The sequence below is a fragment of the Cyprinodon tularosa genome, unplaced genomic scaffold (genome assembly GCF_016077235.1).
Source record: "Cyprinodon tularosa strain WSP-4 unplaced genomic scaffold, ASM1607723v1 ctg1029, whole genome shotgun sequence".
Classification (NCBI taxonomy): domain Eukaryota; kingdom Metazoa; phylum Chordata; class Actinopteri; order Cyprinodontiformes; family Cyprinodontidae; genus Cyprinodon; species Cyprinodon tularosa.
This window is the reverse complement of record NW_024037815.1, coordinates 82,739-108,513: the sequence shown is the minus strand read 5'-3', so window position 1 is coordinate 108,513 and position 25,775 is coordinate 82,739. Positions and strand designations below refer to the sequence as shown.

The 25,775-nt window shown below is 37.1% G+C and overlaps 1 long non-coding RNA gene across 1 annotated transcript; it reads left to right on the top strand.

Moving 5' to 3' along the window:
• Positions 1-19,530: 19,530 nt before the first annotated feature.
• Positions 19,531-24,759, top strand: LOC119780512. The gene is made up of 3 exons (XR_005280404.1): positions 19,531-20,012; positions 22,207-22,298; positions 24,701-24,759. It is a non-coding gene; the product is annotated as an uncharacterized LOC119780512 (long non-coding RNA).
• The last annotated feature ends 1,016 nt before the right edge of the window (positions 24,760-25,775 follow it).

Below are 25,775 nucleotides of genomic sequence, written 5' to 3'. Positions count from 1 at the left end.
TTCTCCCACTTAGAAATCATGGGGAAATGAATGAACTCATAAAACGGGATAAAAAATACAATTCAAAAAACTTACAAACTTGTGTAGCAAGAAAAAAGACTTACCTTAGAGAGAATGTATTCAAAATAACACTGTTGTACAGTGTATGTGAGCAGGGTTTTGATGCAGTCAGCTAATATGCCTCATAAAACCAAATGAGGCAAAGTAACTGCTATGTTGAGATGATCTCCATGTGAAATGCAGCCTCCAGTCAGAAGAGTCCATTATGTGCAGTTAAATGGTTTTGATAAATTCTCTCCCTCTTCCCCCTCGTTCCACAGATTTTAGCAGGTGCAGTTGCACACATCTATGAACACAATAGCGCTCATATAAGAACCCAGCACCATTTGAATACAGACACATTCCGCCACAGCAAAGCTGAGGCCAAGAAGGTCTAGCTTTTTATTTCCAACAGGGCATAAAGGAATCTTGTTTAACATTGTTGAAAGCACATTTTGTTATCTTAAGTTGCAATTATAAAGGCCTCAAACTATCTTTTTGGTAGCTGGATTTTTTGTTTTAATACTAAAGGTTAAAATGACTTGATCTTCTATGATTTAATGCTAAAATAGATTTACTAAATTTGCACAAGGATAAAAAATCCCAGTGCATTCTTCGCCCTTTTCAGAACTAGAATAATTCACTAAATGTATGTTATCCTTAGAATGAATGACGTGTTATGCAATAAACTTTATGTTTAATGCCCACCCCAAGGGGAGGCATGGCAAATATGTAATTTAGTCACATAAATTTCAGATGTCCAGCTGGTTGTGTTTTAGAATAACAAATAAGAAGTTTGAATCAAGGACAAATCATGGTCATACAGTTAACTCTGCACACATATGGACTAAATTCACAACTTTCCTTCAAACTATAAGAATTTATTAACACAAATCATTAAATTCCAAGTCAAACATATTTGAGCTGAATACTCTTGGCTAAACTAGTGAAACCCAACTCCTGTTAAAAGGGAGTTTTCCTCTCCACTGTCGCTACATGCATGTTTGGTGTGAGGGATTGCTGAAGAGTGAACAACAATTTCAAGCAAAAATCGTTGCTAAAAGCTCATCCAGGAGGAGCATGTCTTGCAGGTCTTGTTATAAAGGTGGTCAGTTGACCATCATTAAAACATTCCCATGCACTTAGCTTAGCACTGCTAAGCTGAGTAGTAACAGATGCTGAGTAGCCCTATGTTTTCACCAAAAGTCAGCCAATTTATAACTGCACTTTGCAAAATTACTAAATATGATCTTACCATGGTTCTACTTACTACTTTGCTTCTCCACATCAACTTCCCCCAGTCTAAATCTATGTTTTTGCCTGGTTTACACAAATGCCAATCCCTGCCAATCTGAACCTTCTGGGCAGCCACCACAGGGGAGGGGAGAGAGGAAGGCAGTAACAATGAACAGCTGATAGAGCTGGCAGTTTCCCTTGACTGATCAATATTTGTGAAATTAAGCCAGTGAATGCCAGCCCAGATTATTTGAGGCTAATATGCAAATGTGCAAAAGAAAAAGTTAACAGAACAGATTAGATCAAAAAGGCTTAAGGGAAAAAGAAACAAAGCAAAAACAAAACCAAAAAAATGAAAGGAGGAGATAATAGAGACATAAATTCATCTATAAGTAAAGATAGACATGATGAGTGAAAAAATACATTATTTGTAAGTAAGTAATTATAAGCAAAATTTATTTAGAAACTGCTTTTCACAGATAACAATCACAAAGTGTTTTACATAAAATAGATACAATAAAACCCCATGGGAATAAATTATATATGGTAATTGTATTGAAGTGTAAAATCTGCCATGCAAAGGCTTTTTTTTTTTTTATGTTTTCAGTTGCCTTTTAATATTGACCACACAGTCAACCATATGAAGGGACAGGGGCCGGTCATCCTACAACCTGGGATACGTTTTAAAACACGTTTTTTGGGACCTTCAGGAGATTCTGGAGCATGTCAGCAATATACTGCTTTACCTGACCATGAAAGGTTCCGCAAGTCAGGACTAAGTTTTTTAAAATTAATTCTGTGTTTGACTGGGAGCCAGTGTAGATGTTTTTTGGACCTATATATTATGACATCTTTACGATGTCTTTTCAACCTTTGCTCGGTGTGTATGGTGCTGCTTATAACTCTCCATCAACATACAGTACTCTCCTGGTCTTCAGCTGTTCTTTGACCCACCTATACCCAACACCTCCATCGTGCTCTCAAGCTCCTTCCAGCTTCCTTTTCCTTTGGCCTCCAATCAACCACCAGCTTTTTGATCCAGGAGGAAGACATATTTATTCCTAATCTCACAATGGTCATCCAAGCTCATTGCCATTCGCTGCTTCCATGTCTTCTTTCGGGGTCTGAGCACCAAAGAACTCAGATTCCTTATTAAATCTTTCTAATGGCCACTTTTCTTTGAGTGTGCATTTCAGATGTGTTGAAGAATCAAAATCCATAGTTATAAGGCCTCAGTGAATGCTGTAATAATTCAGTTCAAGACTGTATTCTAACCTGCTCTGTGAAAGTAATCACAAAGACAAATATTTTGTTTGGTTTGCTTTATTAAAATTCTCATTCAGTTTTGCGATGTGTGCTCTACAGATTCAAAAGATCAGCCAAAATTATTGGATATTTATGCAGCATAGTTTTTTAAAACGGTATTTAAAAAGACTCTCAGGTTTTCCCTCCTGGAGGCATGGCGGGGCTGCTCTGTTCCCACTGATCGCGGCGGGTGGGGCTGCGGGGCGGGTGTGGGCCTGGGGTGGCTATGACCGGCGCGTGGTGGGGGGCCGGGGCGGCGGAGCTGCTCTGGCCGCGTGTCGGGGCCTGGTGCGGGCTGCGGGGGGGGGTGGCGGACGTGGCTGGGCTGCTTTGGCATCGTCCGGTGGGGGGGCGGCGCGGTTCGCTCCGCTCTGGCTTTGTGCTGCCCCTCGGGCTGCTGGGGGGGGTGGTTGCGCCGGCTGCGGTCTGCTCCTCTTGCGGTTTTGCGCCGGGCGGCTTTTCTGCTCTCGGGCTGATTCTGTGCGCGGTGTGTTTCGTTGCGCGCTGTTGGCATCGGTCTTGGTGGGGTGGGGCTGCGCTTTTGGCCGGGGGGGCGTTTTGGGGGGGGTCCCGCGGCGCTCGTGGCCGGTTCGCGGCGGATGCGCATGGGCCCCGGCCGGGGGCGGGGCCGTCTTAGTGTTTTCCTGGGTGGTGCGGTCGCGGTGGGTGTTGCGGCCGGTCGCCGGGGCTTGGTGCGGGGGGGGCGGGGCGTGTTTCGGTGCTCTGTGGGGCTGGGGCGTTTCGGTCGGCGCCGTGGGGGGGCTGGTGTTCGGCGCCCGGCCCTACTTCGGGGTGGCCGGCTGCCGGCGGGGCCCGCGGACTCGTCCCCGCGGCTCCCCGGGGCGCCGGCATGGCGGTGGCTGGGGGGCTTCCTCGTGGCTGTCTCTCCTCCTGCCTTGGTGGGGTCTGATTTCCGGGGCTGGCCCCGCCTTGGTGCCTTCGCTTCTGGGGTCCCCTTGGGCGCCTGGGGCTTTGGGTCTCCCGGCGCTGGACTCAGTGCTCTGGGGGGTGTGCCTCTCCGGCTCTCCACAACCACTATTGAGCATTTTTTTCTATGGTTAAAACTTTACATGCACAAGTTCACCCTCACAAACAACTACAGGTGCTAGGCTTCAGGTACTTAGAGATTCACTTCCAAACAGAAACCCCACATTCATATCTTCAGGTAACACAGAGTACATGTCAGACTTAATAATATTACTTTAGTGATAGTTTCAAGGTGTTTGCTTTATTGTATATCTCGTACCATGTTTTTTGGTTGTGCTGTTCTTTTTTCTTTTTTTTTTTTTTTTTCTCCATCTCATTACAGGTGTTGAAGCAGACTGAAAATGTTTTGTCATTGTCTCCTTCCTATCTCCTCTTTCTTTCATCTTTTGTCCTGTTTTTTTCTTTTTCTTTTTCCTTCTTCTTCTTCTGTTTTTCTGCTCTACTTACATTGCAGTGTCCATATGAACTGTAAAACTCCCTGCATAATTATAATAAAGCAATTTATATACATGAAACAAGTGGAGCGGTATGGCAATTGCGATACCGCTACACTTGTGAAAGTAAAATCTGTTGGGCTCCTTTTGGCATCAAGACAATTATTCTTATTGCCACCTTGCCAGACAGGACACTGTAAAAAAAAAAAAAAAAAAGAAAAAAAAAAAAAAAAGAAAAAATAAAAAGACTCTCAAGTGATTGCTCTTTAGTTGGATTTTTAAGCCTGGAAGTCACATTTTCTCAATGAAAAGAAATCTGTTCCTGGAAAAACCTCTGCTGAACAGAAAATACTCCCTTTTAATTAAATTATACCTGATTGCATAATTTGAAAAGTAGTAAAAAGAGGCTTAATTTTAGATCCGTTGTCTGAAAATTCAGCTCACTTTCTTTATTAAGCAGCAATTCACAACAGCATCCATTACCGAGCTTTTCCTGCTGTTGCCCTTGGTTTTCATAACTTTGGTTCTTCACTCATCTGCATAGCTCTGACACCTTTAGAAAACAGCTGAATGTATGCTAACTGGATGTGTGTTTGTTATTTATGGAAAATGGGGACAAATGCACAACAGTTGCTTATCTAAAACCTGTTTTCCTTTTTTTGCACTTTACAGTTTTTCACTTTTTCTAAGTTTGTTGTACAATATTAAAGGTCCCATATTATTCACAATTAATTTTATAAACATTTAGCAATATTCATATGTGTCCTGAAGGCTGTGTATGAAAAAACCCCTGTCACCTCTCTCACTGCCGGTCTCTACCTCTTAGCCAATGTATGGTCAAAATGGTCTGTATGAAAAGTATTCTCTGGCTGACGTCATTTGAAGAAATAACCACTCCCTCCAGGTTATGGATACTACTATTGACCCGCCTCACAGCTACCTGAGCCAGCCCTCTAAAAAAATTATCTATGAAGCGCCAGATTTCTGCTCACCGCCACCGAGACATGGCTAAGCTAAGAGTTAAGCACCGCAGCTGCTCTGAAGATGGCTGCATCAAGTACAGAAATCTATTTTTACTGCCTACAACTGAACCACTGAAGACTTAGTGGTTGGATTTTATTTTTGTTTGCAATCTACCTGCAAAATTTAGTAAGGTGTTGCATGTCTGTGCTGAATATTTCGAGGAGGAATGCTTTTTCAACATGGGTGCCTATAAAGCAGGTTTTGCCAGTAACCTGAGATCAAGGAGTGGGTTTAAATCTGGGAGTGTAACAGAGCAAAGCACTAATTGGTTTAGGGAAAATGAGTATGAATAGTTCTGCTAGGCCCTGTGTTTTACAATGTGCATGTCCAACTGAGTCTGTTCCATGATCATTTTACAGGCCAATGACTATCTAAAGTATGCAGTTGAAGGAGTTATTATCAAACTTCTTCTATATACTCCATGCTGTCTGTACAAACAGATGTTAAAACCCTGTGGGCATAACTTACAGCAATTGTTTTACTTCATACAGTTATTGTGGGGAGAAGCACTTTTGTCTGGCAGCAGACCCATCTCACTTGTTATTGTCATTAGAACAATGGGCAACACTAGAATGAACTACAGTACTCAAAGGATAAATGAACCTGCTCTTAGAAGCGTTTGCACAAATTCATTCAATTTTTCATTCAGTCAAGCTGCCATCTGGTGAACTGTTGTTTTCTAGCTGCTACTTGGTGGCTGTGCAGATCAAAACCTTCATCTAAGGCTCCCAGCTGAATCCTCCGTGCACCTGTAACCCATACATATATTGTGGCTTGTTTTTGCAGCCTGCTGTGAAAGGATGACATGAGAAGAGGGGATTGCTTCACCTCATTTCATGATCTATTTTAAAACCAGAGAGCAGACGCTCCACTGGGTTGATTAAACGATGGCTGAGATCCTCAGCAATTGTGGCTTATCTCTAATGAGAAGGCACTGTTGCCACTGAGCAACTTTTTCTGTTTAACTTTTTTCATGCACTGGACGGTTTTAGCAGCTTCGCTGGGAAGTGATGGATCAAGCTGTGCAGATCCATCTGTCTGTCAGTGTGTTCCCTCAGATGCAAATGTCACTGCGAATAGATTTGTATACGACAGGAAGATTTTGTATCTTCTGAAAGCGAGTTGTGTGTCTGGAAATGCATTTGAATTGCAGTCTATGCAGATTAGATGTACCTCCATTCTAGGATTTAGTTTATAGCCGGTTTGTTCATCACTTAAGTTCAAGCAAAGCAAATATAATTCTTCCTAATTATTAAACAAACAGACAAAAAATAAAGCAGAGACATGGGCTTGCTATCTGTATATAAGCTGACACTACTAGAAGTGTTCAAAATCAGTAAAATACAGAATCCTGCCATATTTAAAACAAAAGGGAGATTAAATGAATGTTTTCTCAGGGGAAATTACTTTGACTAAATAATACTGTCCTGTTGTTGCTTAACCTTGCTGCTGTGGTTGAAATCCATCATGATAAGTAATATGTTATGTTAAAGGTATAGTGAAGGATTTTAACAAAATTTTGAAAATAGCCGCCCTCTCCACTTCAAGAAAAAAAATGTACATCCACAACCCTGTACCAGCTGGTGAAAGGGAACGCCTATTGAACACGTGAGAGCATGCATGAGCCCATTTCTCCTTGTGCACGCTCTGTCTGAAAGTTGTTGCTTACATCGCTCATACAATCTTACTTTCCAAAAGAAGATTTGCAGTTTTTCCACTATGTCAGACCCACCACCGGCGAGTAAATATGGGGACGAACACTTCGGAAGGCCTTAGGTAAACATATCAACAGAATGATTGACAATTAGGAGGAACACTTATTTAGATGATCCACCCGGAAAAAGAACATCCTCCACTATTAGTTTAATATAATCTGACCTACTCTATAAGCATTACCAGGATATACACTGCAGCCAAGCTTTTTGGAACAAAAAAAAAAACAAACTAACAAACAAAAATTTAGCAGCACATAAAGTATTTATGAGGTGTTTAATTAACTGCTGGAGATGTGTTAGGAAGAATTTATCCAAGGAATACCAGGAATAGGAATCAGGATTGTATGTAAAAAGAGTGTGATTAGCATTGTGATCCATTCCCTCCATGGCATTTCTGTAGTTATTTACTTTGATACTCCTTTTCAGTTTCTTGTTTATCTGTGTTTTCTTGTAAGCTAATCTGTGCATTTCATTTAAGTGAATTACCTAAATAGTTTGTATTGTTATATTGCCTTTAGGCTATGAAGGAAAATCTATATGCATGGCTAAATATGGGGAGTTATTATTGTGTACCCATGTCTTATAATGTTGCAAACAATTTCATACTATTAGGCCATAAAGGCTTAAATGAAGCGAAGGGAAATCTATGGTCCTTTGGATTTAGAAGAAAAAAATAACATGTACACTTAAGTGAGTTTATGTGCCACCCTCAGAGATACTGAGTGGTTTACTGATTGTAAAAAATCTGAAACTGCTTTTTTAATTTATATTTTTATTTAAAGTCAAAGACTACTATGAAGGAGCTCAGTTAAGTGCTCTATTTTAATCACCTTGGTCATTAAAGCAGCCATCTCCTGCGGCAAATTGCAGCTTTCATATTGCTGCAATCTGCAGTGCTGTCGAGGCTTTTCATGAAAAAAAAGAAATCTCATTATAATTGTTAGAACGGACACCAAAGAAAGTGTTTCCTTGAAGAAATTATTGCCTTTTCCAAACAGTATTTAATGGACTGACCTCCCGCCTCCTCTCAGCAACATCTAAGAACATGATGGGAACAAGTTTTACTGACAAACTCAATTAATCACCCCCTGTCTTCTCCTCAGGCTCAGTATGGAGACTTTATACCTAAGAACTCACAAACACTAGCTTCTCAATACAGTATATGAAATAGAAATGGCTTCCTAAATGTTTGAGCCTTTATTAATGACTAGCCTCATTTCAGCCAATTATCATGTTAATTGACTTTTTCACTTTGTTATACAGATCCTGATATTTAACTCAAAATTGCTCATGTCAAACCTTAAAAACTTTATTAATATTCTAAGTTTGGCTGTTAGCCCCTAGAACCCTACGGACCCACCAGTGGGTCCAGCTGCTACGTGACCTCGTAATTTTAATAAACCCCCAGTATTGATGTAAAAAAGCACATTTGGCACAGTTTGGTGACATTTATGGATAAATGTGCCAAAATGGCCCCTCCGCCTAAGAGGTTTCTCACTAATACCATTCTAAAATAAATATGATTCATCTGATTGATACCAAATTTGGTATATTGTTACACAACATTTAGATTTAAAAGTCTGTACTACTTTTTTGTGCTATAGATAATATTTTGGTAGTGTTTTGCAATGTTTATTTCAAAGAAAATTTTGTCGAGGTTCAAAAAATGCAGAATATTTTGTATTTTGTCCCTAATATTTCAGGCAGGGTCAAAGCTACAATGGTGCTGACACCAGAAAACCATTCTATGACATCTTACCTTTACAGACGTACCAAAAGTTTCTTCTTAAATCTAATAGCTGTGAGGCTATAAGTGATTTACTTTTGTGTGTTTTTGTCAGGCAGAAATTTATTTATACCCCCTTAGGGTGTAAGAGGTTAGTTAGTTTGAAATGTTTTGATGCAAAGCTAGAAAAAGCAACCACTGAAAATGACTGTTTGAGTGTAACTGGCATTTTAATGCTTTATTATTTACATTACCTATATTGAGATAGATTTAGTAGATCTTAATAGCTGCAATGAAATCTTTCTTCTAAAAATTATATCTATAGATAAAGTTCCTGTATGTGTTCAAAAGACAAAAACAAAAGGAAAAAAGTAGGATGGATTTTATTTTGGTTTAGAAATTTTACATTTACCAAGAGGAAAACTAGTAATTAAATTTTTTTTGTAGTTCTCTGAGATCACACGGATGATGTACCTCTTTCAAAACTGGAATGGGTAATTTCACTTCTTATTCATTACACACATTTGGATCTTAAACTGCATCTGCAAACAAATAAGCAAAGAAACTGCTGAAGAATATGTTTAAATAGTTCTGCTTTACATTGAAAACATCCGATGTTGTAAAACCACTCACTACAGAGTCTAAAAATCTATTGTATTTCAAAATGATAAACATCTAGGGACCCTTCACATAAACTATCGCAAGAGAAGACGGACATATGAAGTTACATTTGCAAGGTTATATTAAACCACTTTCTTTTGATTATATGTACTGTAAATATGGTAAAGTTTACTTTAGTTTCCAAAAAGTGTAAAACAGCCATCCTGTTATCTTCCAAAGTCAGCTTTGAGTCATTTTTCCCTATTTGCTAATTTAAGTCGTGTTCAGTGTAAATGCGAACAATGGCTGTCAAGGAAAAAACTCTTTCTGCTACAAAAAGAAAATAATGGAAAAGCACAAAATGATGACACTTGCCACAGTCTCACTCTTTGATGTTATCAGTACGTCCAAAATAAAACTATTTCAATAGGTGTAACTTCTTACAAATTTTTGGTCTTTGTGAATTAACTTTAAAGCACCAATCTTACTTTGAATAGTGAAATGGATTATTGAATAGATAATTATTTCTCAATTAACTTCGAAGTTAAAGATGACCTATGGAGCTTTGCAGAGGTGTCAAGTAACAAAGTACAAATACCTCGTTACTGTAGTTTAGTACACTTTTTAGGTCTCTATACTTGACTCTATTACCTATTTTTCGTTCCTACGTCTGACTTCTACTCACTACATTTTCAGACAAGTATCTGTACTTTCTATTCTTTACATTTTTAAAACAAGCATTACTCGTTAATCATGACTTCGGTTTAATGTTTGTAAATATTTATTTCACGTCATGGGCGCCATCCAATGCAGATCATTGGCGCCATCCACATCTAGTGAAAACTAGTGTACAGTACTTGGATGAGTCATAGATCACAAACACTCATCGGTTAGCTAAAGGAAATTATTAGAAGCAAGCAGGTGTTCTTCAAAATACAAACGTGAATTGTTTGTGCCATGCTACAATGTCGGATTCAGAAAAAGATGTCGAAATGTCTGAAAGGTTGGACACAGGCAAGAGCGTATCGGGAGACGGAGGCAGAGACCAACAAGACCTCTCTCATCTTTAGCCCTATCTTTTTGAAATTGTCGAAAAATTGAGCTTTCAATTCATATAGTGACATCTGGCTGTTTTTGTTTTTTTTTAGGTTACTTTATACATTTATACTTTAAGTAGATTTTGGAGCACATACTTTTTAATTTTTACTTGAGTAAAGAGGTCAAGTATATACTTCAACTTTTACCAAAGTGATTTTAAACTGCAGTATCGATACTTCTACATAAGTAACAAATGTGTGTACCTTTGAAGGAAAACATCAAATTTTTTGACCTGGACTGGGAAGACTCAGGTCCAGTACAACTGAAATTTGATTTATTCATATTCCTTCTTTTCTCAGTGTATCTGAAGTTAATTCCCATAGAGTGTAAATTAATTAATCAGAAAACCCTCAAATAAAAAGAAACATTCCTATTTTTGAAGATGAACTATAATATTTAAAGCAAGAAAGAATAAATACTTAAGATCTCATAAAACTTATCTCTGTAATAACTTCTGGACCAAAAGTACAACTTGTTTTCTAAAAAAACAAAAAGCAACAACAACTATGATGACCAAGACTTTTCCTTCTGTGCTTCTGCACTATTGAGCTGATATGAGCCACAGTCTCCCATTTGTTCCTGATGTATTCAAAAAGTTGCAGTGCGTAAAAGCGCAGGTATGACAGGATCACAGCTGTGTGCCTGTGGAAGCAGCTGGAGAGACTCACAGTGTGAGGCTGAGATGCACCATGAAAAACAAAAAAACAAGATGCAGTGGAAGACAGATGTACTTTATTTAACAACTTGACCGTTCGGTTTCACACCTGGACTTTAGGGGAAGTTCTTAGTCAATCATTTAAATTTGGTACATATGGATCGCTTTTTCCACCTTAAGTGAGGATATTAACAGAATTTAGATTAATGTCATGATAAACAGCTTAAAAATAACCTACACTGACAACTACACTCACCGGCCACTTTATTAGGTACGCAATGCTAGTAACGGGTTGGACCCCTTTTTGCCTTCAGAGCTGCCTCAATTCTTTGTGGCATAGATTCAACAAGGTAATGGAAGCTTTTCTCAGGGAGTTTGGTCCATATTGACATGATGGCATCACACAGTTGCCACAGATTTGTCGGCTGCACATCCATGATGCGAATCTCCCGTTCCACCACATCCCAAAGATGCTCTATTGGATTGAGATCTGGTGACTGTGGAGGCCATTTGAGTACAGTGAACTCATTGTCATTCATGTTCAAGAAACCAGTCTGAGATGATTCCAGCTTTATGACATGGCGCATTATCCTGCTGAAAGTAGCCATCAGAAGTTGGGTACATTGTGGTCATAAAAGGATGGACATGGTCAGCAACAATACTCAGGTAGGCTGTGGTGTTGCAACGATGCTCAATTAGTACCAAGGGGCCCAAAGAGTGCCAAGAAAATATTCCCTACACCATGACACCACCACCACCAGCCTGAACCGTTGATACAAGGCAGGATGGATCCATGGTTTTATGTTGTAGATGCCAAATTCTGACCCTACCATCCGAATGTTGCAGCAGAAATCGAGACTCATCAGACCAGGCAACGTCTTTCCAATCTTCTATTGTCGAATTTCCATGAGCTTGTGCAAATTGTAGCCTCAGATTCCTGTTCTTAGCTGAAAGGAGTGGCACCCGGTGTGGTCTTCTGCTGCTGTAGCCCATCTGCCTCAAAGTTCGACGTACTGTGCATTCAGAGATGCTCTTCTGCCCATCTTGGTTGTAACGGGTGGTTATTTGAGTCACTGTTGCCCTTCTATCAGCTCGAACCAGTCTGGCCATTCTCCTCTGACCTCTGGCATCAACAAGGCATTTCCGCCCACAGAACTGCCGCTCACTGGATGTTTTTTCTTTTTTCGGACCATTCTCTGTAAACCCTAGAGATGGTTGTGCGTGAAAATCCCAGTAGATCAGCAGTTTCTGAAATACTCAGACCAGTCCTTCTGGCACCAACAACCATGCCACGTTCAAAGTCACTCAAATCACCTTTCTTCCCCATACTGATGCTCGGTTTGAACTGCAGGAGATTGTCTTGACCATGTCTACATGCCTAAATGCACTGAGTTGCCGCCATGTGATTGGCTGCTTAGAAATTAAGTGTTAACGAGCAGTTGGACAGGTGTACCTAATAAAGTGGCCGGTGAGTGTAAAAATAAAACAAAATATGTAGCAGTCAGTAGGGCAGATTGTTTAACTGAGATTTACTTTTTTTAACCAAGATTTAAGTTTGATTTTTACTAAAAACATGTACAAAATAAACAACAGTGTTAAAAAAAACTTCTACCTGATTAGAAAACACATTATGTGACAAATATCATTAAACAATTAATTCCTTTAGATAGGAATTGTTTGCCCTTATCTAACTTAAACAAGTAATTAAAGGAAAGGATCTCAATACTTTCTTTTACACATTTCTTTTGTTAATTTTACAGATTCCGGATGGTTTAGAAATTAAGATAAGTGAGAAAAAGTCCTAATTTCTTTGTTTGATACTGTTTATATAAATATATATATATATTACTGTTACTGTTCATTTCTCTAAAGCCATTTCATGAACTCAAACATCCTAAATTTGTAAATATTAGAGCTGAAAAGGAGAAAGTATCCATCTTTGTATATCTTTATCTTTCTAACATTGAACCCCCTTTTTTCCAGCCTTTAAAGTGTTTTCATTATTAAAATAATAATAAAATGTAGCACCAGCCATGGGCGTAGGTTTGCATAGGGACCATAGGGACATGTCCCTACCAAAATTTTGAACCGACCTAATTGTCCCTACCAATAATTGGATGTGAGCAACATGTTTATAATTTACAGCAGTAGTTGTCACAGCAGTGGCTTCTTTTCCTCTCGCAGCTCCTCTGCCTGGTCTCTCCTGTCCCTTTCACGCAGCAGTGCATGGAACTGTGCTGCGCTGTTTAACTCCACTCTCATTGATTGTTCTGCCTTAGGTTCCGCCTTCTCTCTCTCTGATTGGCTGTTTTCTAGTCCTGGTGTGCTTGGAGCACAAAATTGAAAATTGATTCACACTAGAATGCAGCGGTTACTACAATAAATATTAGGCTACAAAACTAGTCCCAATTAAAAAAAAATGAATATCATGTACACTAAAAAACAAAAACCTTTTTTTTTTCTTTTATAAAGCGAAATATTCTGAGTCAGCCAGGAGTTCTGAAGACACAAAATGGGCAAATAAAGGCTGTAAGCCAACTAAAAAAGAAAAAGTGAGTGTTTCCTTTTTACCAATATTTAGTTGCTATTACTGGTTTCATTTTTTTATGACTCTTTGAGAAAGTTCAGGTATAATTATTAGCAGGTGTTATTTCTCTTATAGAGTACAACAACAAGAAATGGGGCCTAAACATCTGCTGTTTTCCATTTAAAAAGCATAATTAGGGTTCCACATAATAATAGTTCTATTTTATTGACTATTTATACTTCTAGAAATAGGATAAAGACAAGAACAAACAAAGGAAGAATATAAACATTGATTTTATCTTACTTAGATTTCCACACAGTCTATAAGTAAATTAGTACAAACATTAATGTCTGGTAAAAATGCTTGAATCTGGCTGTTTATTTTGGATAATGTTAAATTACAGATAGGATAGTGTTATATTGTCTTTTATAATTGTTAAAAATTATTTTATATTTGAATACACTTGGGCTAATTCTTAGTGTTGTGTTTGTAGATCATGCCACTAAAAAAGAAAATACAGTAAGGAGCTATTTAAACAGTCAGACAGTAAGCAATATGGGACAATGATAAAAGGTTGTGTTACATTTATTCCTTTACTATTAAAAACACAGTTATGCATTATATGATTATAGGAAACATAGATATCCAGTAATAATGATGCAGGGCAGCTTGTAGGGGAAGCAGCTGGCCCTTCAGTGCTTCAGGTGATGTCTAAATAAACCACGTGAAACTAAAATATTTCCACATGGATGGAGAATATTGACAGACAAAACCTTTTTTTTAATCTTATATATTATATATATATATATATATATATATATATATATATATATATATATATATATATATATATATATATATATATATATTGTATTTTTACAATTTTGGTATAATTACTGATCTAAGTGGATTGCTCTGTAGGGGAAAGGGACATTTTACATTTATATTATGTTTTATAGTCTCCATTCTCCAGTTAATGATTAATCACATACTAAATTAGTTGACGATTATTGAAATAATCAATTAATACGATTTATTTTTTCAGCCCTAGATAAAATACATGAAATGGGCTATACAGAGTAACTACAGCCCAGATGTTCAACTTTTATAGTGAAGTTAATATTTTAATGAATGTATTATTTTGCTTGATACGGAGAGAGCATAGTAGGTAAAATATAAGAGTGGGGTTTAACTCTGAACAATTGTATATCTTCAAAAGAAAATACTGTATTTACCTTCTCTATTAGCCATGCAAATGAAACCATTTACAAAGTGGAAAACAGTCCTAATTCCACATTCATCAGAGCCTGTGATACTTCAAACATTGATAAACAGCATCTAATGAGTGTAGTGCTTATAAAATTTTTATTAATGTAGCAAAATTATGCTTTTCTCTTTTAACAATGAATTCGTCTTATCAGTACGGATGCTCACATCGAGCATAAAAAAGGGCACGCATATTGCAGCACCAATGACACCAGACCAATAGTGTCCCCACCAAAGTTCAAATCAAACCTACGCCCTTGGCACCAGCCCAATACATATGAAATGCATATAGATAGGAAACTCATGTGACCCTGCTCTTGGCTTACACCACAGTTATTCCTTTGTGCAAAACAAAAGAGAAGCTTGTTTGATTTGCTTTGTGCTAAACCATCAGGCTGTAACATGAGAAGAGAAGCTTCTTTTATTCTCCTTTCACAGCAAGGCTGATGCACCTTGTCTTTGCTGTGGCGCTTGCTGTATCTGGCTTGCTCCAGCCTTGAATAATTAAAAACTCTAAGTGTCAATACTCATTTGGGACTTAACCGACACATTTGACCGTCTGACTGGTCAGAACGAGGACAATGGTCCATTTTTCAGGGCTTGTTAAGAAATCTGTGTCAAATGTCTAATGTGAATACTGAATGAAAAAGGATCATTCTTGTGCACATGTTAGTACTCTCACTCTCACACCTTTACTGAATGGTGAATGTTGACACCTACTTTACTTAGTAGATTAAAAAAAGATTAAATGAGGAAAATTTAAGCCAGAAATATTGCAGTCCTCGTGGGTTACACTTGAAAAGTCTTTACGACTGTATGAAACGAAAAAGACATCATTCTTGAACAAAACTAACACTGAAGACATTTTCAGTGCACACACTTTAAAATCTGAGATGGCTCAAATTTTGTATTCATGTTGCTGTTTATTTAATCAGAGGTTAAATGTATTGAATAAACTTTTAAATCTCTGATTTCTGAACAACAAGGTTTGCATCCAGATACATAGGAGATGTGTCCATCTGTTTTATCGATTTTGTGGTAGATTAAGCTGAGGTTGGGCTAAATACAGCTAGATATTAGACTATTTTGGATATGACTAATTTAGGCTAATCTCCCAATAAATGTAAAACCTTAAACCTTATTCTTTATCTCATGTTCCTTTTGTCAAAAGATGCTGATAGACTCATTAAGTAGCTGTAGGATGGTTATTTCCTTTTGTTGGAACAGCTACATGCTCTTCCTTATTTTTTTAGGTCCATACTTTTAAGAAATTTGTTCTGTGGTTTTATTTGCATTTGATATAATAAAGATACTGCTTTAAATATTAAATGATTTTAATAATTTTATCTTAAATTTGTGATTCTTATCTTTGAAAAAATCTATATCAAGTTATTTTCTGCATAATAATAAGTATGTATTTTAGTTATCTGAAGTCACATTGATAATTAAAACATACTTATTGGAGGAATCGAAGTAATAGAAAACTAATTTATATCACTAACATCACCCAGTGTCAACAGATGCCTTTTTTTTTTACCTAAAGGGAACAATGTGCAATTAGAAATGACACATGTGAACCAATTATTATATTCCAAAAATAAAAGAAAGTTTAAGAAATAACTTGTGCTATCTTCTAAAAACAATTGCAAATGCCATTTTGTGGAAATGGTCTCATATTTGTACAACACAGCACATTTTATTTGCTGAAAGAAAGCCATGAAGCAGATGAAGAGGGACTCAGGCTCCTCTCAGAAGATGGAGAGGGACTTGGGCTCCTTTCAAAGGGTGGAGACAGGATAGGGGTCCCCACAGAGGACGGAGACGGGGCAAAGGTCCTCACAGAGGATGGAGACAGGTGAGTTTTTTTTTCTCCAGGCAACCAAGTTGGGTTTCAGTGAATCCTACAGGGACCCACCAAAACAGGATTTAGTGAACTGATATAATGAATGTACACTATTGTAAAGTTTATCTAATATGAATCCTAGCATCTAAATACACACCAAAACGTGTTGTTTGAAGGCAAAGTTAATCCTATGAAGTATTTAGCAGAGAAACAAAAACATTAACCATGGACAAAGAGAGAGGAACCCTCAAGAAAACCTTGCGGCTGGAGCTGTATTAGCAGCAGTAGATGGTGAAACCATAGAGTGATGGGTCACAGGGGAAGGATGCTGCAGAGCAAGCTAAAATAAGATAGATATTCTAAGTATAAAAGATCATTCACCAGAATTGTAAAATACAAGACATAGTTGTATTAAAGCTGAGAGCCATCAGATTTTATTTTAAAACAGTTTGCCTGTTGCCTAGAAGAGTGAAAGCCACAATTACAGGACACAGACCCTCCAAAACAAGGGTCTGACCTTGTGCTTGTATGGGGCATTTTTCTATCTGAAACAGTACAGAATCATCCTATTAATGACAATTACTCATGTCTCTTCTGTTAATGCACTTTATACAGCTAACAATTGGTATGAGATGAAAGCATAAAATAATTTCTACTGACATTTTAAATTAAAAAGTTACTATATTGTAAATCTTAACCTTCCCAAAATGTGTCAGTTTGCTAACAGAATGTGACATCATAATACCATTAATTTTTTCAATCTATGGTATATCATTTTTAGGTAATGTGTAATAAAGAGGAAAATATGTTTGTTTGAATGGAAGGAAACAAGAAATGATATAAAGGTATACTTACTGTAAGGTTGTTTTCTGAGGCCAGCAGTGACAATGTATCGATGAAAAAAGTTGGCCAGTGGAAGCAGGTGGAAGTTTTCAGTAAAAGAACATTTCCCCATTTGCAAATAGAGGCTCTGATCCATCCTGCTTTGAACTTGAGTTGCATCCAGAGAGAGCAACTAACTGGCAAAGGAAGAATTGGATTCAGATTCTATACTTCTAATTTTGGATGAGGAAGACATGCCAATGATGAAAATCTGAAGCTGGAAACAGAATGGCCTTTACAAAAAGCCAACAATCATTTCTCTAAGTAAGAATATTTTTGTACAAATTTTCTACAGTTGGAAAAATAACAGGAATGTTTTTGGACAAAAACACTCCTAAACTGATGGTTAAAACAACAGGTCTTATTCTTGTTTTTCACTCTGCTCTGAAAAGTTTATGAAACCCTTCAGTTTGTTCCCCACTTGTGGTACGGAGTGTACTCTAATTTTCATAACACCTGGTCCCACTCATAATGATAAGTTAAGTTTTCGGTTTCATCATCCCTCCATGTTAAGAGGCCGGTTGATTCAGCAGATGATTGCACTTCAATGTGGAAATGCAGAGACAACTCTGACCCACTCCACCTGATTTAATGCTGCAGCTGGATCAACCCACAGAGCTTAATGTGGACGGATTCTCTGAGCAATCAGCCGTTCTGAAGCGGTGCTCAGGAGAAGGCAGCAGAAGCCACAGTGGGAGGTGAAAAGGGGAGGTTCTTCTATTTCACAGATTAGTCTAAAATAATCTTTCTGCTCCAGAGTGCTAAACAACATTTCAGTTGCTTCAGGCAGTTGATCCTAAACTGAACCTCACTGACACAAGCTTTCAATTGCTTTCTTGGAGACAGATAAGATGTTTTTTTTTCTCAGCAATGTATTTTAGATCTTGATCCAAATAGCTTTAAAATATATATATTGAAATTATAAGGAGGAGTTATATTCTGACTTAGTGTTTAGTGTCTGCTGAGATGCAAAACATGACCTAAAGTCTGATTTTGCTTAAGATCTTCTTTGATGCTCTGTAGAAATGCCAGAGTTGCTAATGGGTTGTAATATGATGGACAGGCATGCTGGGAGAAACTGACAGATCTGTTTTGAGGGGGCATCACTGAATGTTCTAAAGGTTTCAACATTCATTCTTTAATTAAACATGGAGTACATACAATTCTAATTTTCCCAGCATATATATGCAGCTGAATATAGATATTTTAAAAGAGTTTTCAAAAGGATCCCTGATATTTTTTTGGCTCACCATTAAAAACTATTCATACAAGTAAAATAAAACAAAACTTTCAAAAAAATATTAATTACTATAAGATGCCCTTTAAAGATATTGAGAAAATCTAGATATTAATATTATAGTTTATAAGCTTAAGGCAGGTAATTTAAATCCTGAGATATGCAATTAATAATTGCATCTATTCAAGGCACATATTAAACACTTTGTTTCTTTTTGCTATCACAGGAAAGTAAAAGAAGCATTGTTGGTTTCCAAATGTTTGGCTCAGTCATATTGCAGGGTGATTCCTATTAGGATGAAATTACTTCCCCTACTAAAAAAAAACAGTTTATATCTTAGAATGTTTGTTGGTTTGAAATGGTTGAACAGGCTGGTAGCTGGTCTTAAATTGTCAGCCTGGTCAACCTAGAGGTCAATTAAACTTAATAACTTAACATGACTGATTAAGACCCACTAAGACCAGCCAAGACCAACCTGATCAGCTAACCAACTGACACTTGACCAACCTTTAATGTTGAAATGTGGTTTTAAATTATGCCTGTTTTAGTTTCAAATACTGTTCCTTAAAAAAATATGAAACATTTGTTTTATATATATATATATATATATATATATATATATATATATATATATATATATATATATATATATATATATACACAACATTAAACAATAGACAACATATAGTATATAGCCGCATACTATATACACATTAAGCTGTGCATTAATTTCATTAATTTAACACGGGAGGTCTGGTGATGCTACGTTGGTGTAGCTTCTAGTTTCTGAACGGGAGAGGGAGAGATGTAATGTCAGTGTCACAGGGGTCTCTGGGCCTTGTTGATAAGGCAGGTAGCGGACGGGAAGAAATTTTTCTTGTGGTGTGAAGTAGCCTCCTGCCAGAGGGAAGTTGTCAGGTTTATTCAATGATGATTAAAAAATTAATGCATGTGCATATAGAACATTAAAGAAATGAGATGCTTAACTTTGTTTACTGCAAACTTTCATGCAACTTTGGTAGAAAACTGCTGATGTTTGTGCAAGGATAATCACAGTCATCGGGAGACCGCTCTATTCTGTGATTCAATCAAGAGGAGCATTTTGTCCTATGACCCGATCAATTTCCTTGTCAGAAGAACACTGTTCTGTAACCCACCCCATGTGTTATGATCTGCTAATAAAAGGCTTCTGCTGAGGAGACCCATCAGAGAGCAGATGTGGCTGAACGTGGCTCTCTCCTCCAGCAGGACCTAAAATCCCTATGCTGTGCGGACTTTCATTTATCATGAACCTACAATTTTGAACGTAACAGAAGTGACTGAAATAGTTTGTCGCTGGGGTGCGAGGGATCAGCCACAATCTTCCCTGCACGCCTCGGAGTCCTGGAGGTGTACAAATCCTGGAGAGATGGAAGATTTCACTCAACCACTGATGAGCTGTGAGTCGGAGACATGTTTTCCCAGTTTCATGTGCTGCTTCCTTAGACTTAGACTCAAACAACTTCTTTCTTCATTTTGAATAGACAGAGTATATACAAAACAAAATTACATTTAGTACAGCTTTTCAGACAGAAAATAAACATTTCCCTTTTTTTTCTTTTTTTTTTTTCGTTTAGACATTCCATGAAGTGATCAAATGTAAACAGTGTGGGAGAAAAAAAACATGGTGCAAAAAATGCATTGATCTGGAAGTTCAGAGCATGAAAGGAAAAGTCAGATGAGCAAGGAATGATTAATGGATCAGTATCTATGTATACCTAAAACTGACACATTTGCGGTGATTTAATTAATTTAGCATTAAAAAAATGAAAACAATAATTTTCTTCGTGACCACTGAGTCCGAGATTAGACCACACCTCTTTCCTGACATCTTAAGGCAGGGACGTCACATCAGCCTAGTACCATTCTCCCTGCTTTACATGTAAAATCAATGGGAATTATTACTAGAGACATCTGCTATCATCAACAACAAATTCACCAGAGCTATAGTTAAACTGACAATGCCTACATGCATGGCAGTTGGATGTTGTAATACATCGGGTAAAAGAAAAAAAAGAAAAGGTGTTATTTCATCTTTCTGAATCATGATCCTCCAAGGACGTGTTCGGCTTTGGATTGCCAACTTGAAGAGGGAGAATTTGCCATCGAATTACTGGCCAGAGAGAAAACATGTTATATGTAGGCAGCATTTCAAAGAAGAATGTTTGCAAGATGACTTGGATAACAGCACGTTGTGACAAACATCAGATACAGCACTGGGACTTACTCAAAGGCCGATACCGCACCGCTGCAGTTGTGTTCTTTGATAAACATGGATGTCTCCAGTAAAGCACATTCGAATGAAAATTACACTTAATTAAAAACCCTTATCATTTATTGAACAGTATGTAATGATTTCATATTTAAAGTACTTTCAGAAGTTTGATTCTGAATATGACCAGACTTTTCCTTTAATATATATGTTGCAAATATGCCGTATTTTTTTTATTTGTTGTTCTCAGTGTGATGCAGAGTTTGTGACATAATTTGGAGTTTTTTTCAACAGTTCAGTTTCAAAAGTGCTTTGGTAGAAGGTGGTGGAAAGGGTGGGGGCAGGTGGCATCTCCTCTTCCTCCGAAGAAAGGAGGAAGAGAAAGTACATGCGCTTCTGTGCCTTTTTTACCAGTGAGGTGGTGTTCAAAGTCCAGGTGAGGTATTCTGTGATGTGCACCCCCAGGAATTTGGTGCTGCTGACCACCTCTACTTTTTGTTTATCTAGAGGTCTATAAATTAGTATCTCTCTAAAACCTGGGTTTGATCCAGGTACAGATTCTATAATGGGTTTTTTAGTCATCTTGGACTATGCTTACATACTTGATCATAAAGTGCAATTGTTTAAGTCATAAAATATATGTTTTTTAATTATTTGATTTGGACCAGTTTTATTTACTCTAACTCGGTAACATATACATTTTTTTAGACCTCTAAAAGAATCTGTTGACCTTTAGAACGAAATAACCCCGTAGCACCTAAGATAGTGTTTACAGTGAGTTCTGAGCAAGTTGTTTTTCAGTAAAACTAATTATACGGAATTAATTTCACAGTAGGTTAAGAAAAATGTCAATGTACTACAGTGGCTTCCAACAACCTGACTGAAAAACCATTTCTATTAAATTTTTTTTTACAGTAAACTGTTATGAGAAGCTCATGAAAAGATATTTGAAACATTTACCAAAGTCGAACAAAACTACTGGATGTAACACTTGTTAATCTATAGGAATATTAGGAAGTTGTCTGTTTTCCTTTTGAGGGGGAGATGGTGGGATGTAAAATATCTGGTTTTAGCAGCATTTGGGTTTGTGGGTGAATATTATACATTTTACTGACAAATACTGATAAATTAAAGTTCAAAGTGTTATGTGCCAGGACATGGCAACATGCACTGTTGTGATACAGACACGAACATGCTATTAAAAACATTTGTAGCCATGTTTCACTGTTGTTTAATCCTTCTGTCACTGGACTTTCGAGTCAATTCTCTTTACGGAGTTGAAATGAATTTCTCCTACTTGTAATCCCAACAAAGTAATACACACAATAATCCACATACTCAGGTAATATTATAATTCATTGTCTGGTATTCTGTTTTTCCAGGGAAGAATTACAGCAAACAAGGAACAAATCCCAACCTGCGCTCTAAAAACACTTCTGTTTCATTTGAAGTTAAACAGAAATAAATATAAAGGGTAAGTATAGTCAAAGATCAGATGCCACTACAAGAAACTTGCTTAATGCAAAGCATATACTATGTTATTTTGCCATAGAATACACACTTAGTTGCTAAAGAGTACTGTTACAAACTAGCATTCAAAATAACCATACATGTCCTTAAAGCTATAAATTATTGAAAAAAATAACCCGCAATTATTTTCTTGTTTGGAAAAAATAAAAATAGCAGCACGGCCAAGTGAGTTTTCTTTGCAGTTTGGTTTACTTAAATTTTTTATTTTAATTTCAGATTTTTTAAGTTTCAAAATATCGTCTGTCAAGCAGATTATCTGAGGACAAAGTCACTTCATAGGCAACGTAGAGAATTTTCCTGGTTGGCAACCCAGCGCTGGAGATTTTCTGTTTTTTTATATCAATTTTTTTTTTTTGTATTTAATAGACCAAATATTTCACACCACCCTAAACCATTCTATAATCACAGACTTCTATAGTTCAGAATTCTAGCTGAACTACAGTTCTACAGGTGTTCAAATACTTATTTGCAGCTGTATAACAAATAAATAGTTAAAAAATCATACATTGTGATTTTATTTTATTTTTTTAGACTGCTGTACACAAACACTAGCAGCCACAATTACAACTTCAGGGGCTGTTCAAATACTTATTTTCCTCACTGTATTTACTCAATATATGGTTATTTGATTTTTCTATCTTTTTAATTTTTTTAAAATAAAAATAAAAACCCTCAACAATGATAAATAGTACTTGTTCTGAACATGGCTAGTGTCATGTTTGTAGCTGAGGCCACAAAGCAGAAATCATTACTTACACGTTGCTTCGTTCAATAATAATCACCTATGTGTTAATCAACACTGCTATTTATTGATTGTTATTAATAAAGGTCAGGTGTGTCAGATTTATTGAAAAATACTTTTTTTGAAAAATCTAATTTGTCCAAGAGATACAAATCTATAACCTCAAAGAGTGTTCTGTTTTTGCTTTCAATTAATCAACTCTGACCACATAAATTGGTCAAATTATTTATATGTAGTATTCTGTAACTTCTTGTGCTCAAGATGAATCTTAGATAATCTTAGATACACATGTGAGGATATGATTGAATTAATGTAACGGAAAGCATGTCTCAGAGTTAAAAAGTGCATATATACAGTACAAAATACTCTTATTCTTACTCATAGAGCCCTGTTGTGCATGATGTGACTTCAGCCGGTCTAAATACTACTGACAACTGAAAACATATCAATTTCACACTAATGGATTTCTTATGTTTCACAGTAAAGCGTGATAGGTGAATAAGAGCTTTGAAAAAAATCTCACCTTTCTTCTCTAAACCCCTGAATAAGAGTTGAAAAATCAAAAAAATCAGCGATAAAAACAAATAATCTAAAAACAAACTGTACTCACCAATAACACTAATGTACATCATTTACTAAGCCACAACATAATGACTTTTATGCTATCAGAAATCCTTGGCTCATTAAAGTTATGACATGAAAGTAATATGGTATTGATAATCTTCTTGTAGCCTTCTGCTTCCTTCTCCGCAGTCATTAATTTCTGAAACAGAAAGCTTTATTGATAAGTTATGAAAGTTTTCCCATTTAAAATGATTTAGTAATGCATCTGCTGTTTTGTAATTTAACACATCACAAATAAGGCTGCTGGTATAAATTGTCCAAAGTGACTCAATAATACAATTGTGCTGTGCAATGCTCACACTAAGCAGTGACTGTATAACGTCAGCTTAGTATAAACAAATGTATTACCTTCATGAAATGAAGTAGTTAATAACATTAAGACTATTATTTTTTCACGGGTCTCTGTTCTGTATAATAGTCTGTGATGTTGACATCTCATCAGACATAGTATTACCATTATTTGATGCCTCATCAGTTCAATGTAGTATAATGCAAAGACAGTATATGAAACAAAATATTTTTGTAAAAAAAAATTCCTACAATTTGAAGTCCTTCAGAAAAATCATAGATAGTTTTAAGGAACACCAGCCATGCATTGCCTATAGCTATATGTTGTGAGTTAGCATGTAGCAATTCTTGCTGAACATTGGTAGATCACAGGGATCTGAGCCTTAGCAATGTGAGGTGACTAAAGAGTAGTTGCAGGCAGAAGTCTTATTTCACAGGGGGTTAAGTTAATCGGTAATCATACGATTTACAATAACTTCTATATTGTAGACCACACCATACAAGTGACCTATCCACAATGTACAGCCTGAAACTTGATGAAAATAAATAAAACTTTTAAAGAAAAATCATTGCTTCAACACTAATTCCTCTGTATTCTTGTGACTAAAAGCATTTCAAGGAAGCCAAACATTTAATTGTTAGGATTCCAGTTTGTGTGGGTTGCTTTTGTGTTTTCCTCTCTCCACAACCAGGTGGTGCCCTGTCCTCGTTGGGCCTCCCTGCACACCTGTGGCTCGTTGGTCATTACCAGAGGAGTACTTGAGCAGGGGGCTGTCAAGACCTCGATGCCAGAGTGTTTGCCAGTATTGGGTACTCTAGCCAAGCTGAGATTAGCAGAGCGTTGTTTCTCTGAGTCTGATCTTGTTTTTTGTCTTTGTTGTCCGGCAGGAAGCCTTCCTGTGTAACTGGATAGCCTGGACCTTCTCCCCCTGGAAGGATTTACTGAGTTCACACTGAGCAGGAAAAAATCTCCACATGATCCGTTCAAGTCCTCATCTGGAAAACCAAGTGACAGTCCGCTCCTGTACTCCTAAGGGTCCAACGTATGTCAGCCTGTCTGCTCTCCAATGAGTTCCCTCTTCTCTGAATTAAACCCCCACGAACTGGATTAGAGGATTAACAAAGATCCCCCCCAAACATGAGTTTCTCTCCAGCATTTTCAAGCCTGAGTAATTTTTCCTACAGTACCTGAACTAATCACTGTGATCTCCCCTTTAGACTTTCCGGTTCCGGTTCATCAGTCCACTGAGTTCCAGCTTCTTCTTCAGTGTTTTTCTACATTCAATAAACCTGTTAAACTTTTACCCTTGGTCTCTGAGTGGTTCTCTGCATGTGGGTCAGATCACTAAAACCAATTATGACAATAATGACAACAGCAACCATACATAGTTGATAGCTAGAGATCAAGTGACGGCTCTCTTTCAGCATAATGACATACATCTTAGGTGCCCAACTGTTGAAAAACACTTACCAAATTATTTTAGATACATTTTTTTGTCATAACTCAACTTGTAGTCACCAAAGACATGCTGAGATAAAAAAAAAGAGAAAAAGTACATTAAGCAAATGACACTTACCAGTTTTGTAAATATCAAGTTTTTATGTTTTCTTACTGTACTTTAGTTTTTGTATGTGTTACTGTTAAGTTTGTGTTTTCACTTTTTCGGACATTTGAAAGATTTTCCTCTGTGCACCGCACAGGTGTAACACAAAAATTGTAATGCAGGGCTGTAAATTACCTTCACATGGAAAAATAGTGCAGTTTGT